The sequence below is a fragment of the Dromiciops gliroides genome, chromosome 4, assembly GCF_019393635.1.
Source record: "Dromiciops gliroides isolate mDroGli1 chromosome 4, mDroGli1.pri, whole genome shotgun sequence".
In the NCBI taxonomy this organism is placed as follows: Eukaryota; Metazoa; Chordata; class Mammalia; order Microbiotheria; family Microbiotheriidae; genus Dromiciops; species Dromiciops gliroides.
In genome coordinates this window covers 14,274,022-14,287,106 of record NC_057864.1, presented here as the reverse complement: position 1 = coordinate 14,287,106, position 13,085 = coordinate 14,274,022, and the positions used below count along the sequence as shown (strand labels likewise).

At 42.8% G+C, this 13,085-nt stretch overlaps 1 protein-coding gene across 1 annotated transcript in view; it reads left to right on the top strand.

Annotated features, from left to right (window-relative positions):
* The window catches only part of CACHD1 (cache domain containing 1), a 235,725-nt gene that overhangs the window by 138,299 nt on the left and 84,341 nt on the right, over positions 1–13,085 (top strand). The window lies entirely within an intron of this gene.

The window sequence follows — 13,085 nt, the reverse complement described above, 5'->3', positions numbered from 1 at the left end:
CTCTAACCTCACAGAGCTTACAATCTAATAGGGACAGACAACATGCAAATAACTATATATAGTCAAGCTATATACAGGATATATTTGGGATAGTCTTCAGGGGGAAGGCACTGGCATGAAGGGGGAGTGAGAAAGACTTCTTGTGGAAGGTGGAATTTAAGCTGAGACTTGTAGGAGCAGGGGAAGCCAGAAGATGTTGAGGAAAAAGGAGTGAACTCCAGACATAAGGAGAGCCGGGGAGTATACCTGGAGTGGAGAGATGAAGGGACAGCAAGGAGGCCAGTGCCACTGGCCCATAGAAGCCAGCCTTCTATCTGCTCTGCCACCTTTGCCAAACACTGGAGGCATTCCTGGGCTGAGATCTGAGAATACTAAGAAAGACACAATAAGTAAGTAGATAAATAGATAGATAAACAGACAGCTGGATGGACAGAGAAATGGATGGATGGATAAATGGATGGATGGACAAATGGATGGATGGACAGATGGATGGACAAATGGATGGATGAATGGATAAATGGATAGATGGATAAATGGATAGGTGAAGAGGCAAATGAATGGATAAGTTAGCCCTGCCCTCAAGAATGGGAAAGCCTACATATAAATAAGCAAGTACTGGCAGAATTCATCCTTAGAAGCACACAGACTCTCCATCCATTATCCTTCCCTTAAAAATATGATCAGCTTGTCTTTTTCACACGTGTTCTTCTTTGATGGCATCCTTTCTCTGGTTAGCCATCATAGTTTCACTCTGCCTGGTCATGCCCACCACTCACTTTACCCTTGCCCTCTAGGTGATCCTCATTTTCTCTTCTTTTCTATTTTCTGGGTCTGCAATTCATAAGATCATATATTTATAGCTGAAAGGGACTTTTCCCACCTGGTACTAGTAGAGTTCAGTTGGGCACCCTTCTATTAACCATCTTGACTACACATTGGTGTAGCTTCCAATTGCACTCACATCTTTCCCTTCTGACCCTGGAGTTTTCCATTTGGGCTTTTTCATTGCCCCCTTTGCCTTTAGTATGTGCTTCAAGTTAGAAATAGGACATTTTCACTTGTACTTCATGAAGCCACCCTGATTTTTTGGGGGGAGGGTGACTTGTGGATGGATGGACAGATCGTTGCTGGGCCCAACCTTGAAGTCTTTTTAACTTAGTTCAGGGACCTAGCAGAGCTGTCCCAGCTTTGATGTAGCCTCAGAGCCCCTCCATAGCACAGGAAGGCATCAAAGCAGGATTTTAACTGGCCAAGAAATGTTCAGAATTCAATCCATCTTTGCCAATCAATACAGAAAGAGCTCAGTAACTCAGGCCAATTTGGAAGGAAGCCAATCAGAATGACTTCTGAGACAGAATTTCAGGCTATTTCAAGTTGAATTTTATTGCTTTCTAGGATATTGAAACTTCTATAAATAAATGTTGTAGGAACTTTTTCTATGAGGTCAGCCTAGACATGAGAGGTTGGGTTAAATTCCAGGCTCCCTATCTTATTGCTGGTAGCATCAGAAGAGGAGACAGGAACAGCAGTAATTTCTCAGGGTGAGTCAGTTCTTTGGCCTGCTTAGAGCAATACCACCCTCCCAAGGTCACCCGTGCCAACCAGAGGAATAGCTTTGGACAGCAGTGTGGCTCAATCCAATGAGTGCTGATCTGGGGCTCAGATTAGTTGGGTTTGAATTCTAGGTATGATACTTTATCTATGGGTTCTGTACAGGTCAGAGCCTCCTGGGCTGACTTAGTTTCCTCATCCATAAAATGAAGGGTTTGAGCTACGCTGACCTCTACAGTCAACTCCAGCTCTGACTCTATAATCCTAGAACAAATGAATAAAGACTCAGAATGTTTCTTTTTTCCTAATAAAAGTATTTTGTTATTTTCCAGTTACATGTAGAGCTAGTTTTCATCATTTGTTTATATAAGATTTCCAATTTCCAATTTTCTCGCTCCCCCCTCCCCTAGACAGCAGGTAATATATATATATAGTTATTTATATATATAAATTATATATATAGTACCATTAAACATATTTCTGCATTAGTCATGTTATAAGAGAAGAATCAGAGCAAAAAAGGAAAAAAAGCCTCAAAAAAGAAAAACAACAGCACCCAAAACAAAAGAAATAGTATGGTTCAATCAGCATCCATATACCACAGTTCTTTTTTTCCCTGGATTTGGAGAGCCTTTTCCATCATGAGTCCTTTGGAACTTTCTTGTACCATTGTATTGGTGAGAAGAATCTAATTTATCACAGTTGATCAACACATAACGTTGATGATACTGTGTATAATGTTCTTCTAGTTCTGCTCATCTTACTCATCATTAGTTCATACAAGTCCTTCCAGGTTTCTCTGAACTCCTCCTGCTCATCTTTTCTTACAGCACAATAGATTCACATTACATTCATAACCACAACTTGTTCAGTCATTCCCCAATTGATGGGCAACCCCTCAATTTTGAATTCCTTGCCACCACAAAAAGAGCAGCTATAAATTTTTTTTGTACATGTGGGTCCTTTTCCCTTTTTTATGATCTCTTTGGGAAAAAGACCCAAAAATCGTATTGCTGGGTCAAAGGGTATGCATAGCTTTATAGCCCTTTGGGCATAATTCCAAATTGCTCTACAGAATGGCTGGATCAGCTCACAGCTCCACCAACAATGCATTAGTGTTCCAATTTTTCCATAGCTTCTACAACATTCATTATTTTCCTTTTTTGTCATATTATCCAATCTGATAGGTGTCAGGTGGTACCTCAGAGTTGTTTTAATTTGCATTTCTCTAATCAATAGTGATTTAGAGCATTTTTTCATATGGCAATAGATAATTCTGATTTCTTCATCAGAAAACTGCCTGTTCATAACCTTTGACCATTTCTCAATTGGGGAATGACTTGGATTCTTATAAATTTGATTCCCTATATATTTTAGAAATGAGATCTTTATCAGAAGTACTGGCCATAAAAAATTGTTTCCCAGCTTTCTGCATCCCTTCTAATTTTGGATATATTGTTTCTGTTTTTACAAAAACTTTTTAATTTAATATAATCAAAACCCTCCATTTTGCATTTCATAATATTCTATATCTCTTGTTTGGTCATAAACTGTTCTCCTTTCCAAAGATCTGAAAGGTAGACTATTCTTTCTTCTCCTAATTTACCTATGGTATCACCTTTTATGTCTAAATCATGTACCCATTTTGACCTTATTTTAGTATAAGATGTAAGATGTTGGTCTATGCCTAATTTATGCCATACTTATCTTCTAGTTTTCCCAGCAGTTTTTGTCAAATACTGAATTCCTATCCCAGAAGCTGGAGTCTTTGGGTTTATCAAACAGTATATTGCTATTGTCATTTACTACTGTGTCTCCTGTGCCTAGCCTATTCCATTGATCCTCCACTCTATTCCTTAGCCAGTACCATATAGTTTTGATGACTGCCGCTTTATAGTAGAGCTTCAGATTTGGTACAGCTAACCAACCTTCCTGTGCATTTTTTTTCATTATTTCCCTTGATATTCTTGACTTTTTGTTTTTCCAGATGAATTTTGTTATTATTTTTTCTAGCTGTATAAAATAGTTTTCAGGTAGTCTGATTGGTATGGCACTGAATAAGTAAATTAATTTAGGTAGGATTGTCATTTTTATTATATTAGCTCAGCCTATCCATGAGCAATTGATATCTTTCTGATCATTTAGATCTGATTTGATTTGTGTGAAAAGTGTTTTGTAATTGTGTTCATAGAGTTCTTGGGTTTGTCTTGGCAAGTAGACTCCAAAGTATTTCATATTATCTGCCGTTATTTTAAATGGAAGTTCTCTTTCTATCTCTTGCTGTCGGACTTTATTGGTCATTTACAGAGAGTTTCTTGGAAATATTCCTGTCCCTTGCTTCCTTGAGTAAATAATTATTTATAATTTTCATTTCAGGCATTTATAAGGAGAAGAAAATTGGTACCTCTGAGTTAGATGAGTGTATTTGTATTAAGTAGCTAACTATATTCTTGATAATCTAGTTAATCTCTTAATATACTGAATGTGCTTAGTACATTCTTAATAAATGCATTGAATGAATGCATGAGTGAGTTAATGAACAAATGGGTGAATGAATGGATGGATGGATGGATGGGTGGATGGATGAATGAGTGAGTAAATGAATGGTTGAATGACTAGTCTAAAGGTCAATTTCAGCCCAGGCTGACTTATCAAAAAGTTTACCTCATTGAAGTCTGGGTTAATGAAATTTTAATGTAGCCTACTGATCCAGGCAAATAATTAAGAACACTAGGGAAAGTGTTTGTTTTGTTGTCTGTGTGTTTTTTGAGAGGACCTGGCTCCTGATTCTTTTTTTTTTTTGATGAGGCAATTGGGGTTAAGTGACTAGCCCAGGGTCACACAGCTAGTGAGTATTGTCTGAGTCTGGATTTGAACTCAGGTCCTCCTGACTCCAGGGCCAGTGCTCTATCCACTGCACCACCTAGCTGCCCCTCTTATTTAAGTTTTGAGAAAAAACTAGAGGCAACTCTTAAGACTTCTTGTTTCTAAGAATGTCCTTGAAGCAGAACTATGCCCCCTTCCTCACGCAAGTCTCTGCATAGTTGATATGCAAATGGAGATTTAAAGTAGTTTGGGGGGAATGGCCTTGCCCCAAGGTTCCCAAGCTTTCTTGGTTCATGGTACACTTAGTATCTCAGTGACATTTTTCACGGAGCCGAAAGAAATACCCAATAATTCCATAGATTAAGTAATTAAGTCCAAACAACTTGATAAGTCTTTATGTCCTAATAACTTGGTAGCTGTTTGGAGGGGAAAAGTAACAAATAAATGGAAAGGAAAAATATTTTTTATTTCAATCTTAAAATATTACAGTTGGTTATTAATGAGTTTTTTGTCTGTTGGGCACTACACAGCTTCTGAAACTTTGTAATCAGATTGGGCACATTGATCTTCATGAGGTTGAGATATTTAAAATCTAAATGTGTGGTCGCCTTAAATTAGAAGCTTTAGCACCAATCTTTGGGCATTACGGATTTATTAAAGCATACCAGGCATTCACGTGGAGTTCACAAAGTTAAGAAAAGGCCTATCTAGCCTAGAGTTCCAGCCTGGTTTGGTTTGTCCTCAAGTCCCCCACCAGGAGCCTGCTTCAAACAGGAACTGCTCTCAAACTGAGTGTGGAAGCTTTTTATAGGTCTGGAGCAGAGGCAGTCCTTACACACTTCTTCAAGCTGATTGGTAGGTGTCATCCAAATCCATTGGTTCACTGGACTTGAAGGTGGTCTTCAGTTGAGTCTGAGAACAATATCTCCTTAAGGGCCAGCCAGGTGTGGTTACAATCTAATTAACTTGAAGTAGGCTAATCAGCAAAGTCAATCACTCTCACTTAATTCAATCAGTTTAGATTAATCCCATGATTTTCTCACAAGGTCCTGGCTTTTATCATAACAAACCCCCCCCCAAAGATATGATGTCCCAAAAAAGAAAATTTGAGAATTTGTTGGTATAGAAAAAAGTACAAGTAAACAAAAATTACCTCAGACATTTAAGAAAGTCATCAAAAGGAATGTATCCTTGGTGAGCTAATGAGCAGAGCCACAAGCAACTTTGAGGGAAGAATAGTGCTTTGTTTCCTTCAAAAATATATAATATCCTGTGTTCCCCTGTGAGTTCACTGCAGGGTCCCATGGCCCATAGCTTGGGAAGTAGGGACCTTGTCCACTGAAGGATGGATGGGCAGAGACTGCCTCCTAAAGCCAACCGGCTTTCATCACCTTTTGTAACTGGAGCTCACCAGGGTGGACAGCAAAGGATGACCTCCCAACAGAAGCTCACTCACTGTTTTCCAGCTCCCCAGACCAGTGAGAACAGTCATCATCTGTCTGGGGGCCACACCTGTGAGATGTCCACCCTCAAACCCTTCTCAGTTGTGCATAGTTGATCCATCACTGTTTCAAATTGTGTTTCAGCCTTGCTGGAAACAGGAGTCAAATCTAAGCTGTTCTTCACTTCGTTCTTCCCCAGGGGGTCGTGTGCAGCCAGCCCCTCCCCTGCTGGAGCCCTGCTCTCTCAGTGGTGCCTCCTGCTTTCAGAGCTTCAACGTTTGGCAGTGTGTGTGTCACGTGATGGTGGAAGGGGCTGTTTTTATGTTCTGGTCCTTTTGTTCCTTTTAGCCTGAATTCCATCCTGTTCCTTCCCCTTCGCTCAGTCCCTCATTCTGGCTCGGTTTCCTTCCTTACCCCCTTAACACTCTGGCTCGAGCCTGTCTTTCTAGGCTGATACTGATTCATTTCCCCTCATGGACTTAATGTCAGACAGGCTGTTCCCTCACTTCATAGTCCACCTCCTGTCTTTGTACATTTTTTGTTTTTGTTTTTGTTTTGGGGCTGGGCAATTGGGGTTAAGTGACTTGCCCAGGGTCACACAGCTAGTACGTGTTAAGTGTCTGAGGCCAGATTTGAACTCAGGTCTTCCTGAATCCAGGGCCGGTGCTCTATCCACTGCGCCACCTATCTGCCCCTTGTCTTTGTACTTTTGAACAGGTCATTCCCCAGGTGGGACAGGCTCTCTGTTCCTCTCCCACCTTTACCCTGGAGAATCCCAGGCTTCACTTCAGAATCTGCTGAAGCACCACCTCCTATCATGATTCTCCAAGGGCCCCCCAGAAATCACGATTTTATGTCAGTCATGCTGGGAGATACAGAAACATAAACAGAACTTGCCCTCAGGGAGCTTACATTCCATTAGAAGAAGCAACAAGCAAATGTAAAATCTTATGTGGTGCAGTGGATAAAGCACTGGCCCTGGATTCAGAAAGACCTGAGTTCAAATCCAGCCTCAGACACTTGACACTTACTAGCTGTGCGACCCTGGGCAAGTCACTTAACCCTCATTGCCCTTAAAAAAATACGTTTATGAATATGTACAAGAGAGGGTTTTTTGAGGGAGAGGCACTAACAAGCTGGAGGAGAATCATATAACACTTCGGTCAAGAGGTGGTTTCATCTGAGCTTAGAGATTCTAAGAGGCAGAGCTAGGTATAGTTTTAATTATTTATCTCACAAGCATTTATTATCTTTCCTCCCACTGCCTACCCCGAATTGAACAAGAACATACGTTTTACAATTAAATCCTCATAACAAATGTTCATGGTCCAGTGGAACAGAAACTTGCTCTGGCCAGGTCCAAAACAGTGTCTTCTCTCAACCTATTGCCTCTGGCAGGAGAGGGGAAGCGTGCTTCATCTTAAGGACTCAAAGTTTATTTCAAAGCTGTTTTTCTTTATAATTTTCTGTCATTCTAGAAATATTCTTATTGTGTTCGCTTTACTCTGCATCAGTTCAGAGATGTCTTCCTAGTTTTCTCTGAAGCTATTTCATCATTTTAATGGCTCAATATTGTTCCAAAACAACAGGCAGCTATGTGGCTCAGCGGATAGAGAGCCAGGTCTGATGTCAGGAAGACCTGAGTTCAAATCTGGAATCAGTCTTCACCCTGAATGCCTCAGTTTCCTCATCTATAAAATGAGCTGGAGAAGGAAATGGCAAACCAGACCAGTTTCTTCACCAAGAAAACCCCAAAAGGGGGTCAGAAAAAGTTTGAAACAACTAAATAACAGCAACAACAATGTTTCAATACATCCATGTACAAAGAAAGAGGAAGGGAGTACACATTTATCTTGTACCTACTATGTGCTGGGCACTGTACTAAGCACATTTTACAAATATTATCTCATTTGATTTTTACAACAACTTTGTCAAGTATGTGCTATGATCAGCCCCATTTTACAGATGAGGAAACTGAATCAAACCAGTCAAATGACTTGTCCAGGGTCACATGGCTAGCAAAAGTCTGATTCCAGATTTGAACTCAGGTCCTTTTGATTCCAGGTGCCCATTGAGTCATTCTTTCTCTTTCTCTTTCTCTTTCTCTTTCTCTTTCTCTTTCTCTCTCTCTCTCTCTCTCTCTCTCTCTCTCTCTCTCTCTCTCTCTCTCTCTCATATCTAATATTGATTTATCTGTGTGTGCTGTCCTCTCCTTCCCCCATCCAGTAGACTATAAGGTCTGGGGGGCTTTTCTTAGCATACAGCCCAGTGCATGGCACATTTTTTGATTTTTATATTCAGGCCTGTGATTTTATGTCGCCTAGAACACGGATTGGTTAAGTAACTTGTCCAGGCCACAGAACTAGTATGTGACAGGGGTCGGATTTGAGGCCGTGTCTTCCCGGCTGCTGAGGCTGGGGTTCTATGCACTGTGCCACCCAGTCTGATATATAATAGGCACTTGATATATAACTCCAGAATCCTTTGGCTCCTATGCCTGGAGCTTGAAGGGTCTCTCCATCCTGAGCCAGCTGGCGTTCCCCATGTATTTTACAGAATGAGTTGAATTGAATTGAATTGCCTGCTTAAACACCAAGGGAGCTTACTGGAAGAGTCTGAATACTCTCCATGTGTGAGGGTTGGCTTTCTCCCCACCCTAATAAACCTGGATGGCCCAGACTTCAGTTAAATTATTCAGAGGTGTAAACTAAGTGTTGGATTAGCTCCAACACCTCTAGAAATCAATCAGACACAAAGTAGATGAGGACAAGTTTTTACTCAATGTCCCATGTTTTTGAGCCTTTGGAAATGGTTAAGAGAACATCACATATCCCTACCTTGATGTGTCTTAGGCAGCTGGGGGAGGGGTGCAGTGGTTAGAGCACCATATCTGGAGTCAGAAAGACCCGAATTCAAATCCAGCCTTGGATAATTACTAGCTGCATCACCCTGGACAAGTGGCTGGCCCTCCTGCCTCAACTTTCTCATATGCAAAATGGGGATGGTAATAATCACATCTCCCTCCTGGAGTTGTTAAGAGGATAAAGAAAATCGATATTTGCAAATCACTTGGCAGACCTTAAAGGTGATGTAAGTGCTAGCTTGGATATCAGAGAAGGAATGAGCCAAAAGCAGTCAAGCTTCCAGAGGGATGAGGAGGTGGCCCCTTGCAAAAGCAAGACTCAGCTCAAACCTTTCCTGCCCCTGCCCCTGCCCTGCCCCCATGACTTTTCCCAGTCTTGGGTTTTCAGTCTATATGGATGTTCTTTGTACATCCTCGGATAAATCACTTCATCTCCCTGGGCCTCAGTTTCCTCGTCTGTAAAATGGCTTCTAGATCCCTTCCTGCTCTAGACATTGATTATGGGCTCCATATTTGTCTTTGATTGGCATGGGGTAGGGGGGTGGGGGACATACGTCTAGCAGATAATTTGGTCAAGGAAAAAGAGCATTCTCATGACAGTCCCAGCTCCAAGTGGTTTGCAATGGGGCCTCTCAGAGCTGGGCTGGACATTTGCAGGGGCAGTGGGAGCCATGGCTGCTTTTGTGATGACTGGGCTGCTGGCGATATGAGAACAGGCTACATTCTAACAGTTCAGGCAGAGGTGAGGCGGAAGCAAGGGAGCCTTGGGCCCATGTGGTGCACTTGCCTGGTGAGGTTTTGTGGGGCATCTCCAGACAGTTCCAGAGATTTGGGAAGATAGGAATGAAGGAATACACCTGAGGGGGGGTATTTTTGCAGCTGCTCCTCTGATGGGGGATTGTTGTTGTGCTCAAACATGAATGGTGCTGGTGGCAAAGACCAACAGCCCTGGAGATAGCAACTTTGACTGGGGTCTACAAAGATCAAGAGAGTGGACAGACAGGCAGACGGTCTTGTCCACCCGTCAAGGATCCAATTCCAGATGAAAACTGTCCCTTCTGCTTTCTTTTGTGAGCGTCTTGTAGGGATTCGAAACTGTTGTTTACAGGCGAGAAGAGGTGATGGGCTAATTACATTGACTAGCTGGGTGACCCTGGGCAAATCACTGCCTGTTTCTACAGCTATGAGATGGGGGTGATCATACCACCTACTCCATAGGGTTGTTCTGAGTCTCCCATGAGATCCTATTTGTATAGCTCTTGGGACTGTGTGTGGCATGGACTGAGTGGTATTGGCATGTCATCATCATTGTTATCAGTGCTCTGTGAATCAGTTGTCTTCTGCCCAGCTATCTCAGACTCAACATTCCATTTCAATTCAATTCCACAAACATTTCTTAAGTGCCCATTATGAGGCAGGCACTAAACTAAGTGCTGAATATACAAAGATAAAAAAATTCGACTGACCCTGACCTCAGGGAGCTTGCATTCTGTTAAAGGGAAATAACTTGAACACAAGTTCTACATTTTGCCTGAAGACCTGTAGGGACAGGAAACTTTTGACCTCTACAGATAGTCCAATGAACTTTTTTTTTTTCCGTGAGTCAATTGGGGTTAAGTGACTTGCCCAGGGTCACACAGCTAGTAAGTGTCAAGTGTCTGAGGTCGGATTTGAACTCAGGTCCTCCTGAATCCAGGGCCGGTGCTCTATCCACTGTGCCACCTAGCTGCCCCATGAACTTTTGAATAGTAATAAGTGTTAGGAAGCATGCTCCCCTTTAAAAACACCAACACACATTCTTTGGTATATTTCCCAGCACGTGCCCGTCCCTGCCCCTTTCCAGAGAGCCATCTTGGATAACAAAGAATATAAAAAAGGGGGAAACAAATTCAACAGAACTAATCACACATTGGAAAAAATCGGACATCCTACACAAAGTTCTACACCCTTAGTCCCTGACCTCTGCAGAGAAGGGGGTGGAGAGGGGCTGTGGCTTCTCCCCTCTTCTTTGACACTGAGCTCGGTCATTGAATGTTCACATTTATTTTTCTACTCTTGTTCTTGTGGTTCTCTCCATTTGTATGGCTGTAGTCATTTTATGTGTGTTGTTCTCCTGGTTCTACTTAAGAAGGAGAGCTCTCTTACAGCATCCTACAGTGGCCTTAGCATTTGGAGCCACCCCAGCCCACTTTGCCATTGGAATTCCTTTCCTGAAAGCATTCCACCCCTCTTGGGCCATCTTCATCCATAGGATTTGGGCCTTGGCATTCTGCAAACTCTCCCTCTCTCTTAATTGGTGAATGTGCTACATTAGATGGTGGCAGGAATGTATGGGGCTAACTCTTAGCACCAGCACAGAAACTTGTTTCTATAATAGGCATTCAGAAAATATTTGTCGAGAGAACGAAAGAATGAATCAATGAATGAGAAAGCATTTGCGTGCTTACTGAGCAATGCTCACACTGCTAAGGAATGAATGAATGTTTGGATCTGATGATAAGGGACTCCCCATCCCTGGTCATAGCTTCCCTCATGCATGGGCTGTAAAGAAAGCCATGCTCCTGCCCTCCCCCAAGGCGGAGTGGACAAGGGGCCAGCTCTGGACTCGGGAAGACCTGGGTGTAAGTTCTACTTCTGGCACCTCCAGGCTGGGACATCCCGGGCCAGAGCTCTCAATCCCCTCAGGTAATTTATTTAAGGCTATAAGCTGTGGAGGAGCTGTTGATACAAGGAGTTTACAAACCAGGAATTTCCTCTGACTGTGAAGTCACAGTTGTGCTGACACCTTTCACCCTCCCCACCAAAAGCTCTGCTGTTCCCTCTCTCAAAATTCCACCAATCAACATGCTACACCCGGCTTCCCTCTCCTTTATTGCTGAATCTAAGATGAGGTCGTTCCTCCTCCCGAAGATTCCCATCTCATCCAGCTCCTCCTATGTGGTTAGAGCTAGGTCGGCCTCTCAAGTTTCCCTTGCTGATTCTTTCCCCTTTTAGAGAATAAAAGAACCATCATCCAGCTTCCTGAGACTCAAACCTCTTTCCATTCAGATGTGGACAATTCCCATTATTTGAGACTTAATGGGATCATACCAAAGCAATTCAGTCCAACCCCCTCATTTTACAGAGGAGGAAACTGAGGCTCAAAGGTGAAGTGACTTGCCCAAGGTCACAGAAGTAGGAAGTGTCAGTCCCAGGATTGGAACTCAGGTCCTCTGATTCCAGATCTAGGACTCTTTCCTCGGTCCCATGCTGCCTTTCAAAGAGAAAAGCAGGGCTTCGAAATCTGGGGTTCGTGAGTTTGTTTTTTAAAAAAATATTTTGCTAACTGTTTCAGGGAATAGGTTTCCTTTGTAATCCCACGTATTTTATCTTATGCATTTAAATCCGGATTCTGAGAAGGGGTCCCTGGGCTTCACCATATGCCCCCCAAGGGATCCAGGACAAAAAAAGAAGGTACCCCTGATCTAATGAGTAGTGTGTCCCACGCACCTCCAGGAGAGAGGCCTGGGGCTAGAATTTTCAGGTATTCAGGAGGTGCCAAAACTAAGCTCTCCAACAGAGTGTTTATTTTTAGTGTCAACGCCTCAGGGCTTTTGTTTGTTATCTTGACTGGGAGCCCCTTCATGGGCTGGCTGGCTGGGTGCTCTGGGTTATTTCTAATCCAGCCAGGTCTGAGATGTGGCTGGTCCAAGGCATAGTTGGGTTCACACAGCTGCTCTCCTGACATTTTAACAGGGTTCAGCAGCTGTTTGGTTTTTTACTGAGCAAATAAAGTGCCTGCTTGGGTCTCAAGCCTTGTGCTAGCCATGCAAATGCCACCTCTTTAGGGTACCAGTGACCTTAACTGCAAACGTTAGTTAGACATACACTCAAGATGCTGCTCTGCATGTTTGCCAAGACAGGTCAGCCTCAGTGACCTCATCCTTGAGCTGTCACCGTGGGGAAGCATTTCTTCAGCACCAGCTGCACATGCTGCCAGGCTGGGAGCCATGCTCAGTAATACCAGCCACAGGATCTTGCTCATCAATTTCTTGAAATTCAAGATTCCATTTCCTAGACTTGAATTCAAATCTGGTCTCAGATACTTATTAGCTGTGTGACCCTGGGCAAGTTCCTTAATTTTTTTTTTTTGGCTGGGTGATTGGAGTTAAGTGACTTGCCCAGGGTCACACAGCTAATAAGTGTCAAGTGTTTGAGTTTGAATTTGAACTCAGGTCCTCCTGAATCCAAGGCTGGTGCTTTATCCACTGTGCCACCTAGCTGCCCCTTAAGTCCCTTAACTTTTGCCAACCTCTGTTTCCTCATCTCTAAAATGGGCTTGATAAGAGCACCTAGGTCACAGGATTGTTGTAAGAAGCAAATGAGAAAGATACGCAAAGTGCACGTCCAAGGGGCATCAGATG